We start from the raw sequence: 15,599 nt of genomic DNA on the forward strand, positions 1-15,599 counted from the left end.
ATGGCTCACGGGCCCAGCCGCTCCGCGGCATGTGGGATCCTCCCAGACCGGGGCGCGAACCCGGTTCCCCTGCATCGGCAGGCGGACGCGCAACCACTGCGCCACCAGGGAAGCCCCAAAGAGGTATATTCTTCATGGTCAATTACCACAATGTTCTCATTGCAGAATTTAATATTTAATCCTTTGGAAAAATCTCTCAAGCCTTTTAAGTGCCGAAAAGGTGAAATGAAGTGAATATTTTCATACAGCAAACATTAATTGGCGTGTTGCTTTGCTCTAGGGCAAGAAAGTTTCACTTGATATGCCAACTCTAAACAGTTTTGGAGGCTGAGTAGTACTGTGTTGAGAAGGATTTTGGAAATTGAGATTGTTCCCTTGTTCTGCTGGGAAGAGTGCCATGTTTGATTTGTGATGTCTGCTGTGGTTGGAAAGAATTGTTGACCCGAATGACCTGTATTTTCTATCTGCAGTCTGTAATTATTGTTTAAATAATATATTAGTGTTTGCTTTCTACCTTCATTTTGTTGTACCTGTATACTTTTCAATGGGTAGTATTCATATCAATTCCTTATATTGTGAGTAGCAGCAGATCACTCAAGTTTTAGAAGTTTTTCCATATTAAGAATTTTTTAAAGCCAAAGTGATGTTAAGTAAATTTCTAAATATTAAAATTTATAAGCTCCTGACTGCATTCTCTAAGAATGTGAACTACTTCTTCACTTATATTGAATATTAAGGGGGAACTCATGCTTTTGCACCACAAGGAAAATATAACAAAATTTCCCTTCACTTGAAGGATACAGGGTTTTTTTCCCCATGGTATTCAATTTATATACAGGAATATTCTCTCTAAAATCTAGCTTTTAAGCAAGAAGTATCTAGTAGAAATTCATTACTTTTTTTTCTTAGAGTATTACATGAACATGGCAACAAAAAAATGTAGTACAAAAGTACTTTTGATGAAAAGCAACAGTTTTTCATTCCTTGCCTCCCATTGTTAGGCCTACCCCCAGAAACAAACATTTGAACCATTTTGTTGTTTGTTCTTTAGGTAACTTTAAATTATGTGCTTTTACCTACACTCCTTGATTGATTAAACACTATTTCCTTCCTTTTATAAAAGATGAAGATTTAATTCAGTTACTTCCCCTTCCCTCCCCCAAATTCCTACCAATATTTGATAGTTAATTGTAATTTTACGTTTTTCTCTTGGTGTGTGTTTATTGATGTAACAATGGTTTATAACATTACATAAATCTCATGTGTGCAACATTATAATTTGTCGACTTTATGCACAACAAAGTGCTTACCACCGAAAGTCTAGTTTCCATCCATCACCATACACTTGATCCTCTTTATCCATTTTGTCTCCCCACTCACCCTTACCTCTGGTAACCACCAGTCTGTTCTCTGTATCTATGTGTGTGTGCTTTTTGTTTTGTTTTGTTTGTTATTTTTAAAATATTCCACATGTGAGTGGAATCATACAGTATTTGTCTTTCTCTGACTGACCTGTTCACTTGGCATAATACCCTCAGGTTCCATCCATGTTGTACCAGATGGCAAAATTTAATCTTTTTATATGTCTTGGTTCTTATATTAATCAGCTTTAACTGCATAGCAGCCACAGTCTTCTGTGTACAAGAGGGTGGATTATGACAGATTAGGTAACTTTCAGCAGATATTTACTCCTTGGTCTTGCGACTTGCTTTGGCCAGAAGAACTTGGGCAGAAGTGACAGTATACCAGTTCTGAGCCTAGGCCTTAAGAGGTATTAAATGTTTCTACTTGCCACTCTGGGAGTTTCCAATCTTTGCATAATAAAACAGGTCCCAGACGTCTACTGGCCACTGTAGAGTCCCAGATGGAGAAACATGGAAAAGATGTCAACTTGACCTACAGCCTGAAACAGAGATGCCCCAATTGACCTAAAGAATTTATTTCTAAGTGAGAAATATATGCTTATTTTTTGTATGTTACTGAGATTTTTGTGTTTGCTTGTTTTGCAGGAAAAGGTTGATCAATTTAAAAATGGGTACCTAGGAGTGGGGTGCTGCTATAATGAAAACTTAAAATGCATGCCCATTGGCTTTGGAACTGGGTGATGGTTAGCAAGGAAACTATTATAGGAGGCTGGAAAAATGACTGTGTTATGTAGTAGCAAAATGTTTGATAAAACTTGTCTGTGGTAACATGGAAGACAGTTTAATTAAGTTGCAGTATTGGGCAAGGAACTTTCAAGATGTTGAAAGCATGAGCTAGTTGCTGTTAGCTGCATAGGATAAGGTACTACAAGCATAATTCAATCTACCACATCTGATCTCTTGGTGATAATCATTCATGTCCCTTTTGTTCCAATGACGTAGCTCTTCATCTTCATATGTATGTGTGATAGAACATTCCAGCTGTGAGGCTTTCCTTTAGCGTGGGTGGATAGCCAACTATCAGGCTGCTGGTCTTCCAAATGCTGCAGAGGAAGGCCTGGCTCTGGGTCACTAAAACCATAGCTTAAAGTTAATTTTTCTGGTGATGTTCCCCCCCCCCCTTTCTTATTTCCTTTTTAAAAAGGGGCTATAATTAATAAGGATGCTATTTGCTGAAACCAGTAAACCTGAAAATTTCAATGGCTAAACAAAATAGCATTTATTTTTTTACTTCTTTGTTAGTCCAATGAAGGTCTTCCTCTCAGCAGGCAACTTTACTTCGTGTGATTTAATGCACTGAATTTCTTCTGTCTTGTGATTCTGCCATCCTTAAAATTCCTTGTGATTCTCTGTCTCCTCCTAGGGGAAGGGGAAGAGAGAACAGAGAAGGCACTTCTTAATTGCCTTGGCAGGGAAATAACACATTACTTTTATTTACATTCCGTTGGCTTAAACTAGTCGTATGGTCGTGCCTAGATACAAGAGGGGTCTGAGAAATGATATTTTTAGCTAAGTAGTTATTTCTTAGGGACAACTCTGTGTTATAGGAGGAAATGTATGAATTTTGGTCGACATTTGGCCATTTTTGCCACAAAGGAGAGTTACCCTCTTGTTGTTTTTGGCTGGGGGTAAATATCAGGCTCCTTGTGTGCTTTGTGAGCAGAGGTGGAAGAGGAAGGTAGACATGGAATATTTGACTTGGTACAGTTTTTCTATATTCAGATCTTCAGTTCATCTCTGTCCTTAGCTACTTCCTTTCTTAATGCCTCTTTAAGACAGTTCCTCAGGTATCCCTGAGCCTAGAATCCCTCTAGGGTTCCAGTGGGCAGATCAGCTTTCATCTCAATTGCAGCTTCCTCCTAGTGTAGTCTATTCTGTTTAAGTTGTCAATACACTTCTATTTTTGTCTTTCAGAAATTTGTTGAAATCTCTTGTTGGCCAATGATCAGCTCTTTCCAAGCTGAGTTTTCTTCACTGTTATACAGGCCTAAGTATCTGTACATTGTTTTTTATTTAAGTTTTAGGAGTTAGTTGAAATAAATATAGAATATCTTCAATTAGTACCTCTAACCGAATTTCAATTATTTTTTAATACCTGCTGCTAAATGAAGATGCTTTACTGTCTACCATGTGCCGAGCACTTCTCCAGGCTCTGGAGGACATGTAAAAAGGTATAATATATAATCCCTGTAAGTGTAGAGTCCACACTCACTCTGTCCCAACTTTGATTCTACTACCGGCTTACTTTTTCAGACAACTGATTCTATCATGGTACTTCTTTAGAAATGTTTGGTGCTTTTTCCTTGCTCATCTTTCCCTCTGTAAACCCTTTCCCTCTCTAACAGTACATGCCCCTCAAGTGAGAACTATTCAGTTCATTGTGTCATCAACATGCCATGTCATTTCTCACCTTTGTGCCTTTGTACATGTAGTCTTTACTTTCTGGAGTTACTGTCCCTTTCGTATCTGAGTCCTGCTTAGATACAAATGCTGAATTCAAGTTTCACTTTTTTTTCTAAATAAATATTCATTGATTGAAGCTTTAAGTCGTTTAGACCAGTGCTATTCAAAGTGCAGTCTGTTCTTTTCCCATTTAGGTTATTACCTAAATTGAGCAGAATATTGAGCAGAATAATGGAATCACTTTGCCGTACACCTGAAACTAACACAACACTGTTAATCAACTATGCTCCAATATAAAATAAAAATTTAAAAACAAACAAAAAAACCAAAGTGCAGTCTGCAGACTGATACTGGAGCATGAACTGTTACCACTATGCTGGAATATAAGTACAGAAATTGAGAATAAGCTTTAGAAACTTTTATAGAAATTTGACAGAGAAATTATATGTCTGTCAAATTTATAATAAAATTTGGTTTCTATTTTACATGTTTAAAAAAATTCTGGTAATTCATTTAAATTTCATTTTATAAAGGGCTCTGTCCACAGAGGATTAGAAAATTTAAAAAAAAGACATCTCACCACATTCCAGGAAGCACTTGTTTGTTTGTTTATTTATTTAAGCCGTACCTCGTGGCTTGCGGGATCTCAGTTTCTCAACCAGGGATTGAACCCAGGCCATGACAGTGAGAGTGCTGAGTCCTAACCACTGGACAACCAGGGAATTTCCAAGAAGCACTAATTTAGACTACAAAGCATATGAGTATTTAGCAGTGAAAAGATCAGTATATTTTGGACCAGTAGAAGAGGATTTCACAAAGGAGATGAGAGCTCTTCTTGAAGGGTGCATAGGATTTGGATGGTTGGAAAGCACTGTGGCATTTCCAGTAGGGATAACAGGGTTTTGGGTTACAAATGGAGGAGAGTTGTGCTAATATGATCTGGAGAGAAAAGAATCCTAGCAGAGTTAAAAATTAAGTCCACAGAGAGCTGACCAGTTACCAGAGCATTTATTTGGTTACTGCTTGAGCTACTGCATGATGAAAACCTTTCATTCCTATGTCTGTTGCTGATTTTCCAAGGGACTAGTAGTAGTGAGTACATTTTACATTTTGCCTGTTTGAAACATTTCTTTTTAATTTAGCCTTTATGGTTGGCTTATTGATACTTTAGTTGTTGCTGAATTTATTGTAGATTTAATATGAATAAGTAAATAAGTAAAATATAAACTAAAGAAGAATAATTGATAATTGATAAAAATTATTTCAATTTTAAATTATTTTTAAAGCCTAAACAATATAAATTTATTTTCTCACAGTTCTGGAAGCTAGAAGTCTGAGATAAAGGTGTCTGCAGACTTGATTCCTTCTGAAGCATCTCTCCTTGGATTGTAGATGTCCTTCTTTTCACTCCTTCTTCACATGGTCTTTCCTCTCTGTGTCTGTGTCCTGATTGCCTCTTCTTATAGGGACATAAGTCATACTGGATTGGGGCCACCTTAATGACCTCATTTAACCATAATCACCTATATAATGTCTCCTGTCTTCAAATATATATAGTCATATTCTGAGGTACTGGGGGTTAGAATTTCAGTATATGAAATTTGGGGGAAACAGTTCTGCCCATGAAAAGGGGGTATATGAGGCTAGTTTTTCTTATCGTTTTAATCACTCAGAATCCTAAGGTGGTGGGTTTGGAACTCACAGCTTCAGTAGGGGAATTTGTACTTACTCTTTTGGTAGAAATTGCTGCATCTGAAGAGAAGCTTTAGCATCTTACTTGACTCTGGTCTGATTATATTTCAGGACTACCATGAAGATGCATTGAAAATTCTGCTACACTGGAGGAGTGAAGTATCTCATTCAGTTGGTGATCTTCCTGTCATGGAAGTTGCTTGCCAGCTCTCATTCTGAATGAACACAGTAAACACAATGGTGAAAATATCAACTAAAAAATATCAATTAAAAAAATCTACTCTCCATACCATGTATGTCTGTTTCCCTATGTGTTCTGAACTCGCACATAGCTACCTACACATAGTTGTCTTAGCTTCGGTTTTGCCAAACTATTAAAATCATCTATTTTTTCTACTGTTCTACTTTGACTTTGCCTTCAGCTCTTGCTCCTCAAGATTGAGATATGAAAGGATCCTTCTGTCTTTTACCACACAGTTCCTTTGTCAGGAATTTAACGATTTCCTCCAAGTTTGCAGTTATGTGTTTGACTTTATTCCCTAATTTTAACACTGACTGTTTTTTATTTTATATTTTCCTACTTTTGTAATTTGGGTTGGTTCTTTTAAAATCTTTATTTACTTATTATTTTTTGGTTGAAGTATAGTTGAATACAATATTATCTTAGTTTTTAGTGTAAACATAGTGATTTGACATTTATATACATTATGAATTGATCACCACTATAAGTTTATTAACCAAATGTCACCATACAAATGTATTACAATATTATTGACTATATCCCTTGTGCTGAACATTACGTCTTGGTTACTCATTTATTTTATAACTGGAGGTCTGTACCTCTTAATCCCCTTCACCTATTTTACCTAACCCCCACCTACTTCCCCTCTGGTGTCCTCCAGTTTGTTTTCTGTATCTGTGACTCTGTTTCTGTTTTGTTTTTTTAGATTCCATATATAAGTGAAATCATGTGGTATTTGTGTTTCTCTGACTTATTTCACTTAGCATAATACTCTGTAGGTCCATCCATGTTATGGGGGCTTGTCTTCCCAGTTCTGGTCCCCCAGGCTGGGGAGCCTGGCATGGGGCTCAGACCCCTTATTCCTCAGGGGGAATGTCTGCGGTTGTGATATCCCTCCTAGTTGTGGGTCACTGCACTGGGGTGTGGGTTCTCTGCCCCTGCTACCCATCTTGATGTGGCCTTTTCTTTATATCCTTAGATGTAGAAAATCTGTTCTGCTAGTCTTTAGACATTTTCAGAGATAGTTGTTCTATGTGTAGTTCTGTATGTGTGTCCATGGGAGGAGGTGAGCTCGGGATCTTCCTTTTCTGTCTGCCATCTTGATCTAGATCCAATCTGATAAAAATTATTTTAAATTAAAAAAACCTTGTTTTTATCTTGTTCTCTATTTTCCTTTGTCGGTTTTATCTTAGATTAAAGCTTTTCTTCCTTGTTTCTGAATTACAGTCATTAATTTAGAGATCTGGGATTAAAAAGAATATTGATATAAACATTGCTCCTGAAGAATTAACATTTAGCTTATAGCACAAAATATGAGCTGAACTAGTTTTTTTTATTATAGTAAAATATACATAACATAAAATTTACCATTTTAAGCATACAGTTCAGTGGCGTTAAATATATCCACATTATTGTGCGACTGTTAACCACCATCCATCTCCAGAACTTCTTCATTTTTTCAAACTAAAATTCTATACCCATTAAAAAATAACTCCTCGGCTTCCCTGGTGGCGCAGTGGTTGAGAATCCGCCTGCCGATGCAGGGGACACGGGTTCGTGCCCCGGTCCGGGAAGATCCCACATGCCACGGAGCAGCTGGGCCCATGAGCCATGGACACTGAGCCTGTGTGTCCGGAGCCTGTGCTCCGCAATGTGAGAGGCCACAACAGTGAGAGGCCCACGTACCACAAAAACAAAAACAAAAACAAAAAAAACTCCTCATTTCCCATCTCTGCCCTGAACTAATTATTTTAAATTTACCTATTTTTGTGTCTTCTTACTTGTTCTGTTTGCTATCATTATAAATGAATACACATTGAATACTCCTTATATATGTGGAACTGGGCCAGATGCTGACCAGGGTTGAGTTACATTTAAAAAGTAGGCTGAGCAATTTACCATTAGGTGGTTTCCTGGGTGACAGAGTCTTGTATCATTTTCTTTATCTTACATCTGCACTCCAATCCATTCAATGTGCAGAAGTACACAAGCTGTTTTTTTGTTTCAGAGATTACCAGGAAAATGCCTAATTTCACCAGTCTGACAATTCTAAGTCCAGATTGAGCTGAATTATTGCTTTGATTTCATCTGATATTTTGAGTACCTAAATGAACATATTTTCAAAATTACTAAATATAAAAGTGGATGGTAGCTTGATTATTTTTTTAAAGCCTGGAGAAATTTTTAATAGCTATATATATGTCTTTTGAGGTGTAATTGTTTTATTTCTTCCTCTCTAACTTCTTTTTCTTTGTTATGTTCAGTTGCACCTCTTCCTTCCCCTGCCCCGTAGGTTATCTGTTTCTCATGGTTTTTGCCTTTAGTTTTTTACTTAGAAATCTCACCTTTGTCAGTTCAGTTATCTCTCTGTGAGAAAATAACTCCTAAGTCTATATAGTTGACACTTGAACAATATGTGTTCAAACTGTGTGGGTCCACTCATATGTGGATTTTAAAATAGTACCACACAGTTTGTGGCTGGTTGAAACCACGGATACAGAGGGCTGACTATAAAGTTATACATGAGTTTTTGACTGGGTGTAGGATTGGCATCTCTAACCCCGTGTTGTCCAGGGGTCAAATATATTCTTAACCTTGAGTCATAGTTCTGAATCTAGAACTGTCCTGAAATTTTCTTTTATGTGATCTGGTGTTACCTCAAACAAACATGTCTAATGTTGGACTTAACATTTTTTCATCCACTTTAAACCTCCTCCTCTTTTCTCTCTTTTTTTTAAATAGCACTACTATTTTTGTCATTACCTAAGCTTGACGTTTAGCAGTGGTTTGCTCTTTCTCTCCCAATTCAGCTAGTCACTAGATCCTACCAACTATTTCTGTCTGTTATTATGATCATTGTCACATATGACCCTTTGCATTCTTATTGCACTGTATCCAATATAGGGCCTGATCAGTTGATGCCTAGGTTACTGCAGTAGTCCCCTGCCAATAGAGTTTTTCTCTTGAGTCCCTTATAGCACTTTTTTTTTGTAACTCTCATGTGAAAGTTGTGAATATCTATTTTGGATTATAGTTAATTATGTCTCACCATTGTCTTTTTCATCTTTGTACTCCCCAGAAGCCTTACATCATAGTTGGTACTCAATATATGTTTTTGAGACTATGGTATTCTAATTACAATTTCTTTCTTCTTCTAATGTATTTTGTACAGCATTGCCATGTTCTTTCATTCATTTAACAAATATTTATTGAGTGCTTATTTTGTGCCAAGGACTTTTAGCTGCTAAGGGTATAGTAATCATATAGTAATCAACAATCAAACAAAAACTTATGACTCTGGTAGCTTATATTCTAGTGAGGTAGAACAATGACAAAGTAGCAAAGTACATAATGTCTTAGATGGTGACAATTGAAAAGGAGAAAAAAATAAATGAAGGGGGGGAGATAGGGAGTATCGAGGGTGAAATATTGATATTTTGGATAAGGTGGCCAGGAAGGCCCTTTTGCAAAGGTGGCACTTGAGTAAAGACTAAAGGAAGTGAGTGGGGAAGGCAGCAAATATCTGGGGAAATAAGGTTCCAGGCAAAGGGAGCAGCAAGTGCAAAGGACCTTGAGTGCAAGCGTGCCTGGCGTGTTTGAATATTGGAGAGCAATAGAGTGAGCTGAAAGATGGGTAGTAGGAAGCGAGGGTGTATATTAGGAGGAGAGGTATAGTGTGGGAAAATACAGATTGAGTAGGGCCTTGTAGGACACGATTAGGAGCGTGAGTTTTTTCTCTGAATAAAATGTTTAGCCTTGGGAGGATTTTGAACTTACAAGTGACATGATCCTTCTTGTTAATGGAATCATTCTGGTAACTATAATTGAGAAGAGAGAGGAAGAAGGAAGATCAGTTATGAGCTTTGAGTCAAATCTTGGTCAGAGATAACAGTGGCTCAGACCTCAGTGATAGCAGTGGGAGTAGTGAGAGGTATTCTGGTTTGGGATGTAGTTGAAGTTGAGCCAACAGAATTTTCTGATGGGTTGGATGTGAAGCATGAGGGGAAGTGAAGAGTCATGGATTATCTGAAGGTCTTTGGCCTGAACAGCTAAAGAATGGGGTTGCCAACTGAGATAGAGGTGCCTCTGAGAGGAGCAGGTTTGGTAGTGGGTTTGTTAGGAGTTAAGCTTTGGACATGCAAAGTTTGTGATCCCTGCTTGACATCCAAGCAGAGCAAGATTGTCTAGGTTCATGTGGGTATATTAGACTGAAGTTCAGGAAGGAGATCTGGGAGTCATCAGTATTGAGATAGTGTCTAAAACTATGAGACTGAGTCATTGAGAGAATGTAGAAAGAAAAGATTAAACTTTTTGAAGCACCTTACCCCATATCTCTGCTTAATACATACCTTGAAAGGCTGCAGGTTCTCCATGGCCTTTCACAGTGTAGTCTTGTACAAATCTCTTATGTCAGTCACATTGGATACTTATGTTGCCTAAGTTCTCCTTTTGCATTGCTGCCTTCCTATTTTTGCTCATCCTTTTCTTTTTCCTTAGAATGCTTTCTTCTTTCTACCCAACTTAAATCTAGTTTTTTCCAAGCATCTTTATCTTATCACCACTGAATGATCTATTTCTTTTTCAAACACCACTTAATTCATTTTGTGAAAGTCTGTGTCTTTATTCCACTCCCCCCTTATCTTGTCTGTATTGTGAAGTTCAACGTATTTTTATATGTGTCCTTTTTTTCCTAATGACGTAATGAAATCTGTGCCAGGGACCATGATTTTTAATGTCTTCTGCAGTGATCAGAACCCCAGTTCTACTCCTCAGTGTATATTTGTGGAGAAACAGTCTTTACAAACACTAGAAACCTGGAGGAAGCAAGGCTGTTCAGGAACATCTGGACATTGATTCTGCTTTCTCCCATTAGATAAAAAGTTGTGGCCTTATTAGCACTGAGTTTGGCTCAAGAACCAGCAGGAGCCCAGATGTTTATAATTTTTTCCCGTTAAAGGGCATAAATTCTTAGAGCTTGTTTTTACCAAAATGGTAATGTAAGCCCTAAGCATAAAAGAGAAGTGGAACCATAAGAATTGATCTTGCCAAATATTGCAAGACCCTACCTTGTCCTTTCACTGGTAGTGCATGACTTTAGAGGCCAGTGGAAGCTATGCTGAGATATACTACATCTGTCCCTGCTCTTAGTGGCAATCTGACTGCTGATAAGATTTGGATCCTTGGCTAAGTAAGTCAGGAACTAAATGTAAACTTATTTTGTGTGTGTGTGTGTGTGTGTGTGTGTGTGTGTGTGCCCTCTAATTCATAGCTGATAGCTAACATTTATTTAGAGTTTACCTACTATGGGCCAGTTAGTTCTAATGCTCTGCATGTATTAACTCTCTTGATCTTCATAACATCATGTGAATTAGCTATTTTCAGCATATAGCCATTTTTAGATAAGGAACTTGAGGAAAAGAAGACCAAGTAACTTTCTTTAATAGCACTATTAATACTAAGTGGATGAATGGGGTTTGATCCCAGGAAGTTTTGATCCAGAGCTTTTATTTTTAACTGCTGTACTATACTAGCCTGTCTGAAATACTGCAAGCCAATTTTAATGATTTCTTTTTGTCTTCTAATAGGTGCCTCTGTAATTTAAAATAATATACCACTATTTCTTGATTTATCATCTAAGGCAATACCATTGATGACCTGCCATTAAAGATGAGGCTTTAGGGAATTCCCTGGTGGTCCGGTGGTTAGGATTCCCCTGCTTCCACTGCAGGGGGCCTGGGTTTGATCCCTGGTCTGGGAACTAGATTCCACAAGCTGTGCGGCATGGCCGCAAAAAAAAAAAAAAAAAAAAAAAAAAGATGAGGATTTAGTTCATTTACACTATTTTTTAGCGGGCCTCTCACTGTTGTGGCCTCTCCCATTGCGGAGCGCAGGCTCCGGACGCACAGGCTCAGCGGCCATGGCTCACGGGCTCAGCCGCTCCGTGGCACGTGGGATCCTCCCGGACCGGGGCACGAACCCGTGTCCCCTGCATCGGCAGGCGGATTCTCAACCACTGCACCACCAGGGAAGCCCTACACTACTTTTGTGCTACTCTACTCTCCTTCAGATTTTATATGATTATATATTGTTGATGTTATTTCCTCTATTTTTGCAACTCCAGTATAACTAAGCCCCTATTTCATGTTCCATTAATTTTGAGCAGTATCTCTTATTTCCCTTTGTATAAAGTGAGGATATTATCACTCATATCCGTTACTTCAACTCTTTTACCTTTTTTTCTTATTTTTATTTCTTTTTAAAAGTTTATTTATTTATTTATTTATGGCTGCATTGGGTTTTTGTTGCTTCACATGGGCTTTCTCTAGTTGCAGCAAGTGGGGGATATTCTTCGTTGTTGTGCGTGGGCTTCATTGTGGTGGCTTCTCCTGTTGCGGAGCACAGGCTCTAGGTGCGCGGGCTTCAGTAGTTGCGGCATGTGGGCTCAGTAGTTGTGGCTCCCGGGCTCTAGAGCACAGGCTCAGTAGTTGTGGCAAACGGGCTTAATTGCTCTGCGGCATGTGGGATCTTCCTGGACCAGGGCTTGAACCCTTGTCCCCTGCATTGGCAGGTGGATTCTTAACCACTGCGCCACCAGGGAAGTCCTGTCTTTTAACTTCTGTCAAATATCTATTTACTTTAAAATTATCAAAGTTGATAATATATATATTCTATTTAAGGAAGGCAATATAACATTGTGGTTAAGAATCTAGACATTGGAGCCAGGTTGCCTGGATTCAAATCTAAGCTGTACCACATCCTAACTTTGTGAAGTTGTCAAGTTATTTAATCTCTCTGTGCCTTACTTTCCTCAACTGTAAAATGGGGATAATAATGGTACTTATTTCACAGGATTATTGTCATAATTAAGTGACTTACTGTATGTAAAACATTTAAAACAAGGCCTGGTACATACTAAGTACTATATGAATGATTGCTATTAGAGTTATCATAATAATTCTGTAATCATAATTAACTCTTCCATGCTTTCAATTTATTCTAAAAGTTAATAAACAACATTTAACTGTTTAACTTATTATGATTATAGTGCAGAAACAAATAGTACATTGTTATTATATTTCTTTGTTTTGGGGTCCAAAATCATAGCCTTAGCAATAGGTTTTTAGGATCAAAGTCAAATGGGTTATGTTTTCTTCTACTCCATATATTTTAAAAATTATGTAATATTTTAATTTTATTTATAAGTGGATAATGACTTTCTTATAGAGCCCTCCCCCACCCTGCCAGAGTTTGAAATTACTTTTTTACTTCTTATTGACAAAAAAATAAGATACTTTGATCATATTCTCAGAATTACCTGGCTTCTGTGTTATACTTGGTTATAAGAACTCACTTCCTTCTTGGAGATGGTCCTTTCACAATCTATGAAAGATAAAATTGATAAATTGGACTTTACCAAAATTAAAAACATTTGCTCTATAAGAGATACTGTTAAGACAGTGAAAAGCCAGGTTATACCTGGGAGAAAATGTTTGCAAATCACATATCTGATAAAGAACATATATCCTGACTATATAACAAATTTTTAAAGCTCAACAATACGAAAACAACCAACTGATTAAAAAAATGGACAAAGATCTGAATAGACACTTCAAAGAAGATTTATGGATGCCAAATAACCATGTGAAAAGATACTCAACCTTATTTATCGTTAGGGAAGTGAAAATTACTTCCCTAATGACAAATAATGAGGAGCTGCTCAGTGAGGAGCTACTACACATTTATTAGAATGGTTAAGATCCAAAAAATTGGCAATACCAAACGCTGGTGATCTCATACTTGCTGGTGGGAATGCAAAATGGTGTAGCCACTTTGAGAGACAGTTTAGCAATTTCTTATAAAGTTACACACAGACTTAACCGTCAGAAAGAGAAAAACAAATACCGTATGCTAACATATGTATGGAATCCAAAAAAAAAATGGTTCTGATGAAGCTAAGGGCAGGACAAGAATAAAGATGCAGAGGTAGAGAATGGACTTGAGGACACGGGGAGGGGGAAGGGTAATCTGGGAGGAAGTGAGAGGGTAGCACTGACATATGTACACTAACAAAAGTAAAATCGATAGCTAGTGGGAAGCAGCTGCGTCGCACAGGGAGATCAGCTTGGTGCTTTGTGACCACCTAGAGGGGTGGGATAGGGAGGGTGTGAGGGAGGTGCAAAAGGGAGGGGATATGGGGATATATGTATACATATAACTGATTCACTTTGTTATACAGCAGAAACTAACACACCGTTGTAAAGCAATTACACTCTAGTAAAGATGTTTAAAAAAACAAAAACAAAACACAGACTTACCATATGACCCAGCAATTGCACTCCTAGGTATTTACCAAATTGATTTGAAAATGTATGCTCACACAAAAACCTACGTGTGCTTTATTCACAACTGCTAGCTTTATTCATAATCATCAAAAAACTGGACGCAACCAAGAAGTTCTTCAATAGATGATGGTACAGCCCATACAATGGGTTATTAATCAACGAAAAGCAGGAATGAACTATTAATTAATACTACAACATGGATGCATCTTAAATGCATTTTGCTAAGTTAAGTAAGCCAGATTGAAAAGACTACATACTAAATGATTCCATTCATATGGTCTTCTAGAAAGGGCAAAACTATAGGGATGGAAAGCAGATCAGTTGTTTTTGGAGGTTGAGGAAGGGGCAGTGTTTGACTTGGGCAAGCATGTGGAAGTTTTTAGGGTGATGAACTAAACTGTTGTGGACATATGATGCTATGCATTCTTTAAAATCCATAGAACTTTATAGCATAAAAAGGTTAATGTATGCATATTTTAAAAAATCAACCAGGAGTTTGAGGGATTCCAAAATGGAATGCAGATTGATAAAATAATCTAACCAATGTATTAGAAATGTATATGGCATAGCCTCACTGAAGGAATGGGTAAAAAGATGCTTGACTTGAATAACTTTGGAAAAGAATGCTTTGACTCGGAAACTGTTAAGACTAAAGATAAAGGTATACATAAACATTATACTCTGATAAAGTTGTGTCTCACAGGTACAGGTTAACAATTCTGAAACTACTATACATGTGTATTGAGAATGAACAAATATGTAAAAGTGTGGTGGCTGATAGGGGCCAGGTTTCTCACTACTGGAAAGGGAGATTGGAGATAAGCATGGGGGGAAGGCTAGAACAAACATAGTAACTGACCAGTACTCCTCGAAACTGTTAAGGTCATCAAAAATAAGGTCTTTAGAAACTGTCACCAGAAAAAGATAAGACAACATGATCACTAAGTATGGTATGGTATCCTGAATGGGATCTGGAACAGAAAGGACATCAGGGAGAAATTAGTGAAATCCAAGTTAAATGTGTAGTTTAGTTAAAGTACCGGTGTTCATTCCCTAGTTGTGACAACCATGCCATATAGCGTAAGATATTAATAATAGGGGAAACTGGTATATGGGAACTCTCAGTACTATCTTGGTAACTTTTCTATATATCAAGCTATTCTAAAAAAGTTTGTTTAAATTAAAAAACCTCAATAAATGACATTTAACAAATTTATGATTATATAATACAGAACCAAATAGTTTATGCTGTGATTACGTTTCTTTGTCTCTGTGTCCAAAGTCATGACCCTAAGGAGAACGTTTCTAGGATCAAGCTCAAATAGATATATTTTTTTAACATCTTTATTGGAGTATAGTTGCTTTACAAGGGTGTGTTAGTTTCTGCTGCATAACAAAGTGAATCAGCTATATGTATACATATATCCCCATATCCCCTCCCTCTTGCATCTCCCTCCCACCCTCCCTATCCCACCCCTCTAGGTGGTCACAAAGCAC

At 37.5% G+C, this 15,599-nt stretch overlaps 1 long non-coding RNA gene across 5 annotated transcripts in view; it reads left to right on the plus strand.

Moving 5' to 3' along the window:
• LOC102992260 (uncharacterized) overlaps nt 1-15,599 on the plus strand; it is a 45,954-nt gene that overhangs the window by 6,801 nt on the left and 23,554 nt on the right. For 3 of the 5 annotated variants that reach the window (XR_008618658.1, XR_003681906.1, XR_003681905.1), the window contains exons 2-3: nt 5,144-5,264; nt 5,631-5,812. This is a non-coding gene — a long non-coding RNA (uncharacterized lncRNA). Of the gene's footprint in view, nt 1-3,338; nt 3,416-3,535; nt 3,596-5,143; nt 5,265-5,630; nt 5,813-15,599 lie in introns of all 5 variants that reach the window. The other 2 variants (XR_003681907.1, XR_003681908.1) reach the window with 2 other exon arrangements.

This window comes from Physeter macrocephalus, chromosome 11 (genome assembly GCF_002837175.3).
Source record: "Physeter macrocephalus isolate SW-GA chromosome 11, ASM283717v5, whole genome shotgun sequence".
NCBI classification, from domain to species: domain Eukaryota; kingdom Metazoa; phylum Chordata; class Mammalia; order Artiodactyla; family Physeteridae; genus Physeter; species Physeter macrocephalus.